Source organism: Xiphias gladius, chromosome 24 (genome assembly GCF_016859285.1).
Source record: "Xiphias gladius isolate SHS-SW01 ecotype Sanya breed wild chromosome 24, ASM1685928v1, whole genome shotgun sequence".
In the NCBI taxonomy this organism is placed as follows: domain Eukaryota; kingdom Metazoa; phylum Chordata; class Actinopteri; order Istiophoriformes; family Xiphiidae; genus Xiphias; species Xiphias gladius.
This window is the reverse complement of record NC_053423.1, coordinates 24,349,737-24,366,511: the sequence shown is the minus strand read 5'-3', so window position 1 is coordinate 24,366,511 and position 16,775 is coordinate 24,349,737. Positions and strand designations below refer to the sequence as shown.

Below are 16,775 nucleotides of genomic sequence, written 5' to 3'. Positions count from 1 at the left end.
TTTGTTAGCATGCAGGTCACGCCAACATCAGCCATAAAAGACAAAAGGAAATTTTAGCAGTTGCAGGATGGCTCAGCTGTTGATGATTTGCCAAGCTCGTTGGAGATCTGCGATATGCCTGTGTCCTTTGGCCCATCCTGCACTGGACCTTTTCGGGGTAATCTTTATATTTTTGGAAGTTACTCCAGACGCTTGACTTTTTCGACATCTCGCTAGCGAAGTTCTAAGTCGTTTTGGGTCCCTCGCAAAACAGAACTTGAATGAGACACCAGGAAAAAGAAAACGATGTGTGGGAAGACATTGCTCAGGAAATGAACTACTTTGTTGTGTATCAGTACAGCAGCAGCAGTAGAAAATCACACCTGAGTATTTAAATTATGCGCTAACAGACAAACCCCCTAAACTTCAGGCCTATGAGGGACTCTTCTATGTATGGACGTACTGCTAATGTTCAGAGCTAGAGTAAAACCCAACAAAGTGTCGTGAGTGGCCAGTATAATTCAACACAACTGCGTGTCGAATGGTTGAAACCCCCTCCACTCTCCGCCTTTCTGATTGTTGGGACTGTGGGGCTGTATGAGCTGTGTGGGGATGAGAAAGTAAGCAGGATTTGAACTTCTCTCTCACAGGCTCATACAAGTATTTCTGTGAGTGTCTTCCAGGAGATTCTGTCTGAAAATGTGCGCCGTTATGCCCGTATTAAAATGTTTATCGTACCTCGTCCCTCTCTATGACAGGCTGATTTTCGCCCTGCCTTCGACCGTCGCCGCTCTGAACAGCTATAAACACTTTTGCCATTTGACGTGATTGAGAGACAAGTTGTATGAACCGGTTATTCTCTAGCATAGCCCTGCCTCAGCAAGATGTTGTTCCACAATGACCCTCAGAACAGTTTCAGCGCTCCACATCACATCATTTTCACACTCATGAAACCATTCACCGAGCCCCATTGTCCTGAACGGAAGCATCTTCAGTTGTAATGCTTCTCCAGTCACATATTCCAGGTTATTCCTTTAATTTGCCTCCCATCTCTTCTGAGGATATTTCTGCTATTTCCGGCAGTTGTTATGAAAGCTGCGAAACCTTAAATGGGCAGAATAAGAAATAAGGACACGAGGAAATTAAATATTTGGGGACAAAAAGCCCATCTGTGTTCGGTAAAGCAGACAGGAAGCAGATTGTGCTTCTAATTCTGTTCTAGATTCATCAAAGAGGACGTAAAGAGAAAAGAGGCCTCTACTTACATGATGAAAAATAAGATCTATAATGACCATATTTAAAAACCACTAAATGTAAAAGTTAAAGACCTCTTCATGTATTAAAAGAACCTGTAGTTGTTCTGTTAATTCTACCCTGCTGCCCCCCCCCCCCCCCAAGAAAAAAAGAAGCAGAAATGCTCCCAGCTCGATCTGCAATATAAATGCAGGTTGGGGAATCCTCCATAATATTTGCAGAGTTTACCGACTTAGCTGACGGCTGTGTTTTCTTATCCTCTAACAGAGAGGGTGATTTGACTGATGCTCGTAACAGATTGCATCACAGCAGGAGACAAACTAAAACGGTTTACGCACCACGGCTCTCCCTAAACTGTCTAACAGTGGCAGCGCTCCACCTTGTAAATTTGGAATAGTAATTTTAGAAATTTCCCAGCAGTCTATCTCCAATTGGCCTTCGCTGGGAATACTGTTTGATATCAGTGAAGTATCACAGTGTACCACCTCTGAACAGAAGAAATATGATCTCAGCTCTGTAAAACTAACAGTCTCGCTAAATTCTTCAGGAAAACACCTGAGCCACATTTAAATCTGTTTTTATTCATAACCCAGTTAATCCAAGGTTTTAATTCCTCAGTCAGTCAGTGTTTTTGATACCTTAACATATCTTCATACATGCTTTTCCCTGCTGTGACATGTGACCCACGCTGACACCACTAAGACGAAGGTGTTTCTGTAAACACAAAAATGCAAAACAGTAAGAACATCACAATGTGTCACAACAGGAAATGTTCCAGCTCCTTTGGTGTGATATCAGCATAGAGCCAAGTTGATTCTCACCACATCACGTGTACTACAGCACATATGTAAACCACAACCTCCAATGCTGCCATTTTCACTGGGGTTGGAGGGGGGGGGGTTCGTCCCTCTCACTTTCACAGTATTCTGTTACATTTTCTCAGTAAATTCTCTGTGAACGCTGTCCAGCAGACGCAAGGGGAAGATTAAAATGCTGATTCCCTTGTCTTAGTCGGCCCTAAGGTATTACTGTGCTCACACAACAGTTAAGCTTTACAAACAGCAGCAAGTGCTATCAAGACTTTCTTTGCCCCAGGTTTTGCTTTCCAGGCTACATAGTTACAGGCTTTCCTGGTTAATTGATGTGGGTTACTGTCGGATTATGCAGCCTCGGAGGAAGACTACGGGTTAAAAAAATATAAATTCAGGGAGTCCGGGTGAGCTCGGGGTTAAAAGCGCACAATCGCACTCTCCCCTCATTCTAGAGTCTAGAGCATAAAGCAAGATGATGGATATAACGTCATCGGCTTCTTTTCTCTGACTTGGCAAAACGTCCCTCAGAACCACACAAGACATTATACAAAACCTTACATAGGCTGCGTAGTTCTCCTTGTGACAAGAAAACTGATCTTCTTGTGTAAAATCATAAAAATGTTTGTAATTCATTGTGTCCCCACTTCTGAAGCGTCCTTGACCTCCTCCAAAAGTTAATGCCACGCTTCTGTCTCCTAATGTCTAAAATGGTCTCGTGTGATTTCTGAGAAATGCATGTAAAAATGAAGTGCTTTGTTGATCATCAGTAGACGGGCTAAACGAGGGTCGTTTGGGCGCATTCTTCGGCCGCAATGGGCTTGTTTCCTTTCACCGTTCTCAACACAGTAACCACATCTACTCTAACTATTTGGATACGTTACATTTAAAATTTTCCTTTCCGCAGTCACTTTAGCTCTCAAAAACATGTAAAATCTGCACCTTTCTAACCCTTCCCCTTGAAAAAAAATGTATTTGAGAATCTTTTTTTTCTTTTTGAGGAATATCTGGAGTGGCACTTAACAAAGCTGAACAAATGTGTTGGTGGATAGATGGGTAGGTGGATGGGTGGGGGGTTGGGGGGAGCTGTGAGGTGGATCTACCTTCCAGACTAAAAAACAGTCCAACACTCATTACACTGAAAAACACTTGACTTCAACATGGCCTCAATTATGTGGTGCTGGATAAACTCCAGTGTAATTGAGCTGCTGTCGACGGACGGAGGGGGGGGGGGCCCGTGATCAAAATCCGAAAACCGAGTCTGGAAGAACAGCGCTTCACCGCGGCTTAAATCTTGACCTCCCTCCTTTCATGGAAGGGAATCCTAAAGTATCTTTGAGCCAGGGAGACGTCCACAAGGACTCACTCGAAACCTTCGGACACCTCAAATTGATTACAGATTGAAAATCAGAGAATCTTTTAACCAATAGCCTTATGACATGAAAACACACAGCAAACTGAGAATAAATAAACAAACAAATATTTTTAATTTATCTGTCAACAAATAGTAGGTGTACGAATGCAATATCGGGGAAGCTTTTGTGAATTAAGCTTCCATCCAAATGTAGCAAACTAACCAAATTTCCAGAGAATCGACCAAAGACACTTTAAATTAGAGCATGTTTCCATCCATTACTCACATGTGAATATTAAGACAAACGGTTGGTGCCACTGCTTCTCCAGTTATTTGATCAATGCAGAACAAGAGGACCCAACAAGATGAGGCTAATTAAGGGAGCTCCGGGCCAGTAATGATGGGGGTCTGACATTTCTGTTAGTTTCATGTGTTAATGTGAGGAAGGTTTCAGTCTCATTGGAGGTGACGAGTGCAGTGCAGTTTATTCACAGGTCTTTTTCTGTGGTTATTTGCCTTTTTTTCCTTTCTTTTTTTGTTTCCAGCGTTTCCATTCTGTTTTTTGTTTTTTTTTGCACAAACTGAAAATGTGCAAAAAAAACAGTTGGATGGAAACACACTTAGCGTTATCATGATGCTTTTTAACTCAAAAACAACGACTAAAAACCTCAACAAATTCAACCACCAACAGAAACTGTTCTTTTTGAACCCACGTCTGATTAGCACTAGTTTGGCTGGTAAAACTGCTGTTTTCGAAGTATTAATGTTATATTCTGATGCAGATATTCATTTTTAGCTTTCCTGGTGTATCACACCTAAGGTTATCTTAACAGTCAGCTTTAGTACTGGAGCCTACAGTCACCTCTCATGCACTGCTTTAAATTCTCTAATTTCAGTGTCAAATAATGCTAAATATTTTTATATATAACTTGATATATATAATTTGATATATATATATATATATATTTTATTAAATAAAATATATTTTATTGGGTAGTGTGACAGCAAAACGTTCTCATTAAATATTTTCAATCAGTTAGCATGAAAGCCGAGGTTATCTTAAGTTTTCTTAACCATAAATACATACGTATATCGTATATCAGCAGGACTTTTAGCCGTGGTTACTGTTGAGTTATTCAGAACTACTGCATCTTCCCCCTTTTCTGACAACTCGTGTTGACCACTTTGCCACTGTATTGTCTGTATTGTTTATTCTATCAGAAAGCTAACCGGCCTTAAATCTACTCCGACGCCTACAGGGAATGCTGGCGAAAGCTGAGTTCGGAGGAAAGACGCAGAAAGATGTTGAAAGTTCCACAGCGCAAGGAATTCGACAGAATATCTGCGGTATATTTTTACAGAAATGTGAATCCGTTGTGTCACTGAACTTATGTACTAGTCATAATATAAATATACAATTGGAAATGCCGTGACAAATATTGCTGCACATTTAAAGCATGCTGATGTTGTGCATGCTTTCATTGAAATGTGTTGCAATGATCTTGAACAATGATCTTTCTTTGGCGTCATTTACATCCTGTTGGCTGTTCATTGTATTAGATGTAATTTTTTAAATATTTGTTACAGTGTTAAGATGGAGGCAATATCCGCATAATTAACAACGACACTGTGAGGGAGTTCACGTCGAACACTGTACACGAGTGTTGATGGGAATTACATTTTAACTACAAAATCAGTCAATAATTACGCTATTACAGAGTCAAATACTAACTTTAAAAAGAGTTAATCATCACTCTGTGCGTCAGACGAATAAAGACCCTTGTGTTTGCTGATTTTGCTCTGCGCGTTTTCTCGAAATTAAGGATCTGTTCAAAACTTTGCAAAAGAATAGAAGAACAGAGGGGGGGTTTGGAACTGCACATAGATTTTGGATGACACATTTATCAGCTCAGAACACCGTCAACCACACGACAACACCTCACAGCAGATGGAAGGGAGAGAAAAAAAAAAAGACCTAAAAGTTAAAAACTTAACACCCAAGACCTCAGAGGAAGAGCTGGAATCACACACAACCACCAGGCAAAACAAGTGAATCACCAACAAGTAAAATGTCTCCTGCTACAACCAGCCACTGCAAAAGCTCTAGCACGGGTGTGAAGTAGAGACACACAAAAAAACAAAGCAAAAAAAAAAAAAGAAAGAAAAAACTGCGAAAAATTGAAGAAATTTAGTGTTGTGGTTGTGAAGTTCAGCAGCAGCAGGGAGGCTACAGTTTAATACTACAGCTCAGTGAGAGAGGCGAGCAGCAATGTGCCCGGCCACAATGACTGCCCACACACACCTCCTCCACAGGTGTGTACGTGTGTGTGTGTGTGTGTGTGTGTGTGTGTGTGTGTGTGGACTCTTAGGGTGAGTCATTCTCTCCCACATAGTCGATACCTCCACCAGCGGTTGTGGAGATCCCATCAGCCCTCTCACGGCACCTGCACCGCTCCTCACACTCCCACCGCTGGTTCAGATCCCCGCTCGCATCCGGCAACTACGCCGCCGCCGCCGCCGCCGCTCTGATTTTAAGACCGCAGCAGCAGCAGCAGCAGCAGCAGCAGCAGCATTTGGAGGTAACAGATGGCGATTTTATCAACAACAGTGTGATCAGAGTGACACAACATTAGGGCATCACATTAATCGTGCAGCCTTTGTTTTCCACAATTAATAATGAGACATACCAGGAATAATCAAACATTTAGATATGCTGGAAACAAAATGTCGATGTGCTCTGCAGTTAAATATTTAGATTCTTCGCATAATAAGAACCAATAATCTCATTCACAGCAGGTATCAAAATACCTGCAAGTCATAACTGTGCAACCACACATGCAGCGATATACTGTATCACTATACTGATACAGACACATATCTGAAACCCTAGCTTTTCAGGAAAGGAGAGAACAGCCTCGTCTTCTCTTAATGCCCATTCATTTTCCAAATTATGCAGTAGGTTTTTAATCAGGTTTCAAAGCCCTGAGGGTCACGAAACTCACTCAGCATGAAAACAACTGAGGAAGGTGTCCATGCAAGTAAGACAGGGAGAAAACCCAGAGTTTCTGCAGCCCCAGCAACGTGCCATTTGGCGGATGCTTTCACTCGAGGTGCTTCATACTTTAGCACTTCCGATGCAAATATTTTTAGCAGGGACGACCCATGTGCAAACTGCACCCATCACCCTGGCAGTGTTAGCATGGTGCTCCACCCCTTGAGCTTCACACAGCCCATTCAATAAAGCAGAAGGGCCGTGAAAATAAACCTTCCCGAGCACCCAGTGGGGCTGGCACCGGCCTGCAGGCTGGCTGGAGCCCAGGAAAACGCTGAAAAAGCTGACTGGACAGCAGCCAAACGTTGGTAAATTTTGGCTTCGGTTGGTCAGGTTTTCTGCACTACTGAGCCCTTAGACTGGTGACTATGGTTTGGTGCCGTGCTGCAGTGGAAAAATCTCATATACTAGCAAAAATGGTATGGAACACAGCATTTCCAACACTGTGTCTGGTTTCAGGCAGCTCTCACTAGTGTTCTTCAGTAATTCCACAACCTTTCCAGTTTCCTTCATGCACACTGTCCATCCCAAGGATTCAAAGGTTTACAGAGAATGGTATGAACAACTAGCCTGCTAACAGGACTGACTGGGCATTTTGTTTTGACTTTTTGGGCTATTTTAACCCTAACCGTTTAGTAGTTAGTGATGTATCCGTCACACTGACATAATTTTCAGCCCAATAAGCAGCTTGTTGATTTAAGGGTTGTTAAATCTCTAAGTCAAGTCATCACGACTTGTACGGCTGTGTCAAACTCATCCATGTTTGTTGCCATTTTTCATGGATGTACTGTGGGTAGGTCTCTATTTGGGTACGTAAGAAGATGAAGTCCCCATCCTTGCAGCGGTTATTGAGAACAGACCCATTTGAAATACTGAAAAAATTGCTGAGAATCCTGCAAATGAACAGACAGGCCACAATTACGCAAATGACATCAAAGGTTTCTCCACAACGTACTGCGTGTAAACAGACTGTCCATGCTGCTGTCTTCTCACAGCTCCAAGGCCCCAGTAGAAGACGCATACTTGGCATATTCCACACAACCAAGCGGCTGTTTGATGTATACTGCACAAAAGAATCAACATCTTCGAGGTAGATTATACTGCAGTAGCGGTGAGGATGCATTAATGACTCTCGATCTGTATTAGAAGCCATTATAGGTGTTGAGAATCCAAGCGGCACGGAGAGAGCTACAAACTTTATGGTGCCAGCTTAAAAGCCTACCAGGAATGAGTTCTTTATACTTCAGGAGGGGATTTTCAGTGGAGTGGTCCTTTAAGATACTTCAACATTGGCAAACACCACCCAACTGCTGGAATTGCTGCCTGGCAGGAGCTAAAATTCACAAATTTGGTATCAGTGTACTTGCTTGTACATGGTCATCATCAAGTTTTTTCTTTTTTCAGCTAACTTTCTGTTTCTATCTCGGTTGTGACACATTTATCCGTATAGCAAATATTCTGCAGACCTCCATGACGGCTCCAGATGTGCTTACAAACACTTTTTAACACAAAGCTTTGTTGAAAAGTTTCCCAAAAAATGTGCGCTGTCCCAAATTACACAAGCGTCTAATGAAGCAGCAGCCTCTGTGGCAGCTCGGACTACAAAGCCGGTTTAGTTTAGTGCCGCGGGGGCACCAGAGGCTGTGGACGCTGCCATGTTTAAACTGTTACTGCATGAACCTGCTGAACTGCGCATGCTGGTTCCAGCTGAGGATGGATCGACACTGTTTTCCAAAGTAGCACAAGCGCGCCCGCGCACGCACACACTCACACACACACAGAAACACAACCTTGTACCTGATTCAAAAACCATCTCTTCTTTCCATCGTCCATCCATCCTGTCTCTGACTATATTTACAGTCTGAAGTATGTGTCTCTTCCATTTGTCATCTTTCTGCAGCTCTTTTCTTTTCCTCAGGTATCAAATCTCCTTCCCTCTTCTCTCAGCGCTGCTTCTCATTTTGTTCGTTCTGCTGTCTTCCTTCTGTTTGCCTTTGCTCTCTCGAACCAGCTCTTCCTCACTCCATCTACACTTTTTACTGCAGAGAGGCCAACTGCAGAAAAAAATGGGACCTCTGTTTTGAATTTGGAAAATGAAATGTCACATCTTTCAAAGTGTCTCTCCGGCGTTTTCCTGGAGTCACTTTCTGTACAGAGAGGAGTCTTAGCCTTCTCTTAGTCATCTGAAAATCTCACGGCCTTCCTGGTTTTACACTCCAATCCTCGTCCCTCATTATCACTCCATTTCTTCTCTTCACCTTTACTCTATCACTTCTCTTTCTCATACCCTACTCTGTCAACAACCTCTACAGGATGATTTCTACACGCTGAAACTCCAGTTAACCATTTTTTTAGGACCTTAAATGCATGTAAATTATTACAGACCTAGGAAAATTGGCAATAACAGTCAGTCAGTGAGGAACAGTTTTTAATTTAACACAGCAAATTAAAGTTTTGAAACCATACATGAGCAGAATAAGAAAACAGGAAATTAATTGCTAAGTGATACAGAATAGTGTTGTGTGTGGTAAATCATTTCTAATGAGGAGAGGAAAGTAATCACATTTTAAACTAAAAACTCACAGACTGACAAAGACTGGATTCAGGACAAGGAAATGCTTGGTAAGTTCCTGAGTTTTGCCAAATTGTGTTTTTTTTTATCCTCCTCTCCTACTTTCAGAAATACACTGAAAGGACAAGAGACTCCAAAGGTATGAAGCTGGGTTTGATCTCACTTTGAAATCTCCTCCTCCTGATGGATGAGAACTGACTGTACCCGACACCAGTGTATGACTTTGGTAAAAACAGGGAAAGCACCTGTGGCGTCTCAGTCGGTGAAGACGAGACTATCCTCTCTGTTTCAATTCACAAGTTCTTTTGAGCAAACACTGTTCTTTCTAACATGCTGACTGATTTATTTTACGTACTTTTTCAAGCATTTTCAGGCCTTTTTGTTTCTTTAATCGCGTATATCAGGGAGCACTTGATGACTTCTCATCTGTAAGTAAACATAATATCCACTCCCCTTCTTTTCCTCCTCGAGGTCCACTGAGGTTTTGGATCTCTGTTTCTCCTCCTGGATTTTGTCCTCTGAGGCGTCTGATCAGAACCTCCTCTGACTGACTCATCGCTGCCGACTGGGGCTCTGAACAAACCTCTGGGATTTACACCAGCTTGCTTTTACAGTCTTCACTCTGTACTACAAAATGTGGAGTCTTTCTGCATTTTTACATGCACTGGATGACACGGCATGCATTTGGGGTCAAAAGTGTGTAATCTGACATTATTCTTAGTGTCCTGTATGTAAAGTTGTCTTGTCCTTAATCTTAATGCCAGTATTTAAACGCTGGCATGTATATGCACCAAAGTTACGGAGCTAAAACCCCTAACATCAAATAAATGTGGGTATTAAGACTTGCGACTTTACTGTGTTTTCACATTCTCCTGGGGGTGACACAGTGAAACAGTTAGTGAAACTATCCCTGTGTGTGTTTATCCAGGCAGCTCACGTCTGGCCTGAGTCTGAGGGTCTGCAAACTGTTTGTTTTTAAGTGATCTGTGACCTGCTGGCTAATTAATGCATGGGCAGGATTCATGGTTAATTTCTGACGTTTTTGGCTGCAACTGTGGTAAAGTTGCAACACTCTGCACTGCAGTTGAGTTTTATTTAACAGAATGGGCATTATTAGACCCTGAAGAAGCACTTGAGACTGAATCACTGTTATGGCCATCTCACAGATAAACGGTCTAGGACTCCAGCTAACAACTACTTCCATTATCACTTATTGTATTAACATTTTTGTGATGAATCATGTGGCCTATAATGTGAGAAAATGAAGTAAAACCCCCATCAGAAAATCTGTACAGCCTAACCCATACAGGGTGTCTGACACAGATACTGATATTGACATCGGAGAGTTTTTAAAAAAATCCAATAATGATATATTGGCTGATAATCGTTTTCTTTAACAACCCATAACATAATTAAACATTTCTGATAAGGATGGTTTAAATTCATCTTCCTAATTACTTGGACCAAGACGTCTTCCCAGCACATGGTCAGGACGTTTCACGGTTTAGAAATAAACCTGTGACGGAATGCTGACTCAGATACTGATATATCTACGATAAACTAATATCGGCTGACGTATCGGCAACGAAAAATCTTCAAATTGCTTATTGTTCTCTAACCAACAGTGTGAAACCCAAAGAAACTCAATTTTCAGTGATATAAAAACAGAGAAAACCAGCAAATCATCACACCTGAGAAGCTGGACACAGTGAATGTTCAGCCTTTTTTCCTGATAAATGACTCCAATGATTATTGAGCTGTCGTCTAAGTGATTTGTATTTTCTGAGTTAGTGTTGAGCAGGACACAGTGAAGACACATTTCTACTTTAACAACGTCTTCTCAGTTGTTTTCCGCTTTTTGAACACTGGACATTTGAACGCTGGACACTGCACTGGACCACACGGAAAGCATCTGAGAAATGGCGGAACTGCGACTGACGGTGCAGGTGCTACGTCACCTCACCTACCCATTTACAAAACCTCTGGATGGTATTAATTTCCAAAGTAACTTCAAGTGAAAGCAGCTACCGACACCGCTATGGTTCTTTTTTGCTACCACTTTTGGGGAAGTGAGAGCCTCTCCTGGATCATACACGACATATGAATTATAGATGGAGAACGCACTTTCACACTCCAGCACTGCAGTCTCCCTAGAGACCTCCATCAAAAGCAACTGTAGAGCTTAGACTGCCATTATAATACAGATGAAAAATAACTTTGCGACACAGAAAAGATTGTAGGTTTGCAACAACAACAAAAAAAAAAGTAAGTAAAGACTTGAGCTTCCATTGCTGCAACACGTGGAGACTCACCTGCCGAACTCTCCCAGGGCTCAGCTTACCCCGCCACAGAACATCCTGCAGCCTGCAAACTGCTCAACAATCTCGTTTACGCGTTTACCTCTTGGTTTGGGAAACGAGAGAGTCACACCTCATCCTGCTCCCTCCAAAAAAATTCCAGACACCTCCATCGCGTGGGACCGCCATTGAACGAACACAACTCAAGACCTGGTGGCAAAAGCCAAATGGCTCTCGAAAAAAGTTCGCCTCTCCGCCCACCAGGTCGGAGCCTTTAGAGGGACTTAAGGCTCTGTGTCCAGACGTACCATGTTTTTTCCTCTATGGATGCAGTTTTTTTTTGCCAAAACTTTGCAGCATTTTACTGCAACATCATGTGGAGCCAAAGCTAGCGGAGTGCTGGCTAATGTAGCGACGAGTAACATCCCTTGTTTGCTAAATCAATGCCTTAAACGGAATACAACACAAAAGACTGTAATGCAGTCGAACAGGATGGACTGGTATACACGTTTCAAAATAAAACATTGTTGCCTTTCAGGTTGCTTTTATGGAACCGCCCCGATGCCCACAAAGGGTAGAGACAACAACTTTCTCCCAAAGAAGGATAAAAAGTTGGTACTCACTGCACTTCCTCAGATGGGAGGGGCTTCACAGAGGGGGGGGGGCTCTTCCAGAGGCTCCACCTCCTCCTCCAATAACTCTTCGTCGTCCTCGATCGCTCTCTTCGTCAGTCCCTCTCTTCTCTGGACGATCCTCAGACCAGCGGCCCTCTGGGTAATCTACTGCGGGATCTGAAAGCAGAGAGGGATGTCAACGAAGGACTGAGTGTATGTGACACAATAGAAGATAAATCAAAGACACATTCATTCTACTGTGTGTGTGTGGGAGTGACAGAGTGTGTGTTAAAGAGACAGATGCAGACAGAGTACGCAGAGGTGTTGACGATGTGTGTGTTTGAGTGTGTGTCTGTGAGAGAGCGCGAAAGAAAGGAGACGTTGGTGTGTATGACTGTGTGTGCGTGTGCATAAACGAAGCAGCAATTTGAACCCAGTATGGGCCTTAAAAACTGCACCACTACAACTTGGCCCAAAAGAGACAGTGGTTACCGTGGTAACATGTGCCAAAACGGAGAAAGGAGGAAGGACGAAGCGACAAAGAGAGGGAGAGAGAGGGAGAGAGAGAGAGAGAGACCAAAAATCAACGGAAGAGACAGACAGACAGTGAGGGACAGACTCAACATATGTACACACATTTATCTTTGCACTAATGTAGGTCATTTATTCTTATGGCAGGAGTGAAGACGCCAAACCTTGCAGCTGTGATACCCTGGGCATTGTACTGAACTTCTATCAGATTTAACTTTCCGTCTGGAACCAATGAGACAACAGCAGCCTTTAGTGTAACCTGAAAAGTGACCCGGGAGGGACGAGAAGGGCTGTGTCTGAGATCCGTCCTTAGTTGCTACCGACAGCACTACATTAACCTCCACCACTTTATTTTAACGACAAAGTTCTATAAATTCTAAGTCATCCACTAAAGTGTTTTCAAATATTCCACAGTGGAACAAAAACAGTCCTAAACCTGGGTCACACTTTAACTTCAAGTCCCCCTATTTAGCAAATAAGCCGAATATAAATATAATTAAGGGTTTATAACACACTATGCTGTGGTTGTGAGTAGCCACCTTTGTATGCAAAGGAAACAGTAAGTGTGTACTAAGTACTGACTGAGTAGTTAACGAGTGAATGAGGGAATGATTCGAGACAGCTCCCAGAACCGTACGTCACCTAAAAATAACGTCACCTTCCTGGCTTTAAGACTTCAGCGCGCTGGACGGTACTAGTAGTCAGACGGTACAATGGAGCTGTCTTGTTGCCTTGGCTCACGCTGGTGACGTAAAACCCAAACCACATCCTGCCTCGGTGTACCTGAGGACATGGTAGGAATGGAGCTCGTTGATTGGTGCACCGCTTGCGCCTGCGTGCCGCCATGTTTCTTCTATTTCACATGGAATCTGTAACGATGGCGGACAGCGAAGCTCTCTCGTCGTCAGCTCGAGACCAAACATGGACAAGCTACCGCTAGCTAAACACCAGGCTCGTCATATCAGACGTTAGGGTTAGGATTAGGGATTCGGGTTGCGGTTGAAACCCAATGCCCGTTTCAATTCTATCGTTGATATCGACCTACCAACAACTCACTATCGGTTTTCAAAATGAACAATATATTATTTTACAACTAAAGGTTCCCAATTTTTTTTCTCTTTTCCGCTATTGTTAAATATCCCGCGATTGTCAGAGGAAACGGAAACACGAACCTACCGTGTGTAGAACAAATCACATCGCGATTTTTTGCGCACTAATTTGGTAGAGGTAACGTGTTCCCGCCCCGGAACACGGCCACAGCCATAGCTCGTCACCCCTGCGCCCCAGTTTGCACTGAGCACAACTGATACTGCCGATGGTGCGAGGAGAGCCTTGAGGGACGAATTTACGTGCACGCGGTTCCCGCCGTACTGTATTAGCTGGACGTTTTCACACATGTCCAGTCAGCACGGACGGACCGCTGTGGACATGAAACTGAAATTTATTCTGCAAAAACAATGCAGGTCATCCAGAAAAATAGCTGAACCACCTCAACTTCTGCCGTAAAGCAATTCAAAAATCATGTGGCAAGACGTCGAATTGGCAGCTCACGTACATCCAAGTTCACATTCCTGGTAGATGACTTTGCAGTGAAAATTGTGAGGTGAATGGTAGTAATACAGCATTCTTGTTGCAAACAGTAAATTAACTGCCACCATGGCAACTTTGCAGAGCAGTAAAATTCTGTCTCCCTTTATTATAAATCCTGTGCAGTGTTTTGCTGTCTGATAAGCCTTCAGACTCATGGATCTATTTATTATTCAAACCAGACTTCATTTTCTCAGCAGTACCTGAAACAACATGCCCACACCCTAACGTTTTCAGATGGAAAGCCAGTGAGAGACAGTAACCCCCATTCACACACAAACCCGAAGTCCATACTCTGGAAGCAAGGATCCAGGAGCCTTTGTTCAAATCAATCTCAATACCTTGCACCAGCCGCTTAGACTCAAATACTCAAAAGACGCCCACTGATTTGACTTGCGGGAGCTGATGAAGTTTGCTGATGTCCTTGTGTGTTTTTGTTGTATTATACGGTGCAGCTTCAAGAACACGTACTGCAAAGCTAGCCAGCAGGGAAATGAACCGCTTTGTCGTTTGCCATTAGTAGTGGCGTCAAAAAAATAACCGCTCATTCATAGCAGAGTATCTGAATTACTTGATCAACACCAAACCATTTTTTTTTTTTTAATCCAAATACATGAACACAGTGTAATGGGGAGAGAGGGAGGGAGAGAGAGAGAGAGAGAGAGGGAGACGTGCACAGGAGAGGAAAAAAAAGGGAGAGAAAGACGAGAATAAGAAAAAGAGAAATGAGAAATCAGGAAGGTTATTTGAACACCTGGAAAATATGTCTGTGTCTGTGTGTGTGTGTGTGTGTGTGTGTGTGTCAAACACAAAGAGAGACACTGATTAGCTGCAATTTCATTAATTGTTCATATAAGCATGAGTGGGTGTATGTACACATGATCACACACACTGCTCTTACATGCTTGACTCTGTTGTTTGGCTGTGTGTGTGTGTGTGTGTGTGTGTGTGTGTGTGTGTGTGTGTGTGTGTGTCTGTGTGTGTGTGTGTGCAACTGTGTACAGCTGAATAATGTGCTGTCCTTGGGTGTGTAAGTGTGTCTTTGTGCTTGTGACACCTTTGCATTTATACGCTTTGCATTACTTTAGTGCTGTGCTCAGTATTCCATTGATTTCAATTAATTTTCAACTTTAACCTTAGGGCAATGTCTCATTTTAGAGGACGCACACACACACACACACACACACACACACACACACACACACACACACACACACACACACACACACACACACACACACACACACACAGCAGTCAACTTTCACTATGAGCTGCATTCAGCAGTTTTTCTGCTGTGTGGATCAATGCTCTAACAAACCATTACTCACCTAATAAAATAACAAAAAACTAAGGAAAAGTCAAGTGTTTTATTTTGAAAGGGTCACGGGGGTAATGTGCTGTTATTGTAGAAACATAAATTCTGGGCCTCTCACATACATACATTCTCCTATAAAGATACATATATTGTCACTCTCACGTGTATGTATTTTACACTCATAGACAGAGCATTCAGAAAGTCTTCAGACCCCTTCACTTTTTTCACATTTCACTACGTTGCAGCCTGAAGCTTAAACTTTTTTAATTAATTTTTTCCCTCGTCAATCTACACTCCACCCAATAATGACAAAGTGAAAACAGAATTTTAGAAATTTTTGCAAATTTATTAAAAAGGGAAAATTGAAATATCACACGGACATAAGTATTCAGACCCTTGAAAATGTAGCTCAGGTGCCTCCCATTTCTCTTGATCATCTTTGAGACCTTTCTACAACTTGACTGGAGTCCACCTGTGGTGATATGGTAAGGAACACACCTCTCTATATAAGGTCTCACAGATGACAACGCATATCAGAGCAAAAACCAAGCCATGAGGTCCAAGTAACTGCCTGCAGAGCTCAGAGACAGGATTTTACTGAGGCACAGATCTGGGGAAGGCTGCAAAAAAAGTTATTCTGCTTTGAAGGTTCCCAGGAGAACAGTGGCATCCATGATTCTTCGATGGAAGAAGTCTGGAACAACCAGGACTCTTCCTAGAGCTGGCTGCCCGGCCAGACTGAGCAATTGGGGGAGAAGGACCTTGGTAAGAGAGAAGACTGAGAACCTGATGGTGACTCTGGCTGAGCTCCGGAGATCCTGTGGGGAGATGGGAGAAACTTCCAGAAGGACAACCATCACTGCAGCACTCCACCGATCTGGACTTTATGGCAGAGTGGCCAGACTGAAGCCTCTCCTCAGTGAAAGACACATGAAAGCTGCTTGGAGTTTCCATAAAATTACCTGAAACTCTCAGACTGTGAGACACAAGATTCTCTGGTCTGATAAAACCAAGATTGAACTGTTTGGCCTCAATTCTAAGCATCATGTCTGGAGGAAAACAGGCATCGCTCATCACCTGCCCGATACCCATGGTGAAGCATGGTGGTGGCAGCATAATTTCCAGTGGTAGGGACAGGGAGCTCGGTCAGGGTTGAGGGAAAGATAGACAGAGCAAAGTACAGAGATATCTTGGTCCAGAGTGCTAAGGTCTCAGACTGGACCAAAGTTTCACCTTCCAACAGGACAATGACCCTAAACACACAGCCATGACAGCGCAGGAGTGGTTTTCGACAAATCTTCTAATGTCCTTGAGTGTCCCAGCCTGACTTGAAACCAATCGAATATCTCCGGAGAGACCTGAAAATGGCTGTCCACTGACGCTCCCCATCCAACCTGACCGAGCTTGGGAG

The 16,775-nt window shown here is 43.0% G+C and overlaps 1 protein-coding gene across 5 annotated transcripts in view; it reads right to left on the bottom strand.

The window, feature by feature from the left end:
* Window positions 1-16,775, bottom strand: part of LOC120786771 (zinc fingers and homeoboxes protein 2-like) — a 125,579-nt gene that overhangs the window by 69,262 nt on the left and 39,542 nt on the right. For 3 of the 5 annotated variants that reach the window (XM_040122408.1, XM_040122407.1, XM_040122411.1), the window contains exon 2: window positions 11,941-12,108. The exons of 1 other annotated variant lie outside the window; for it this stretch is intronic. The gene's annotated coding sequence lies outside the window, so the exon portion shown is untranslated. Of the gene's footprint in view, window positions 1-8,245; window positions 8,320-11,940; window positions 12,109-16,775 lie in introns of those variants that run through there. One more of the 5 variants, XM_040122410.1, reaches the window with a different exon arrangement.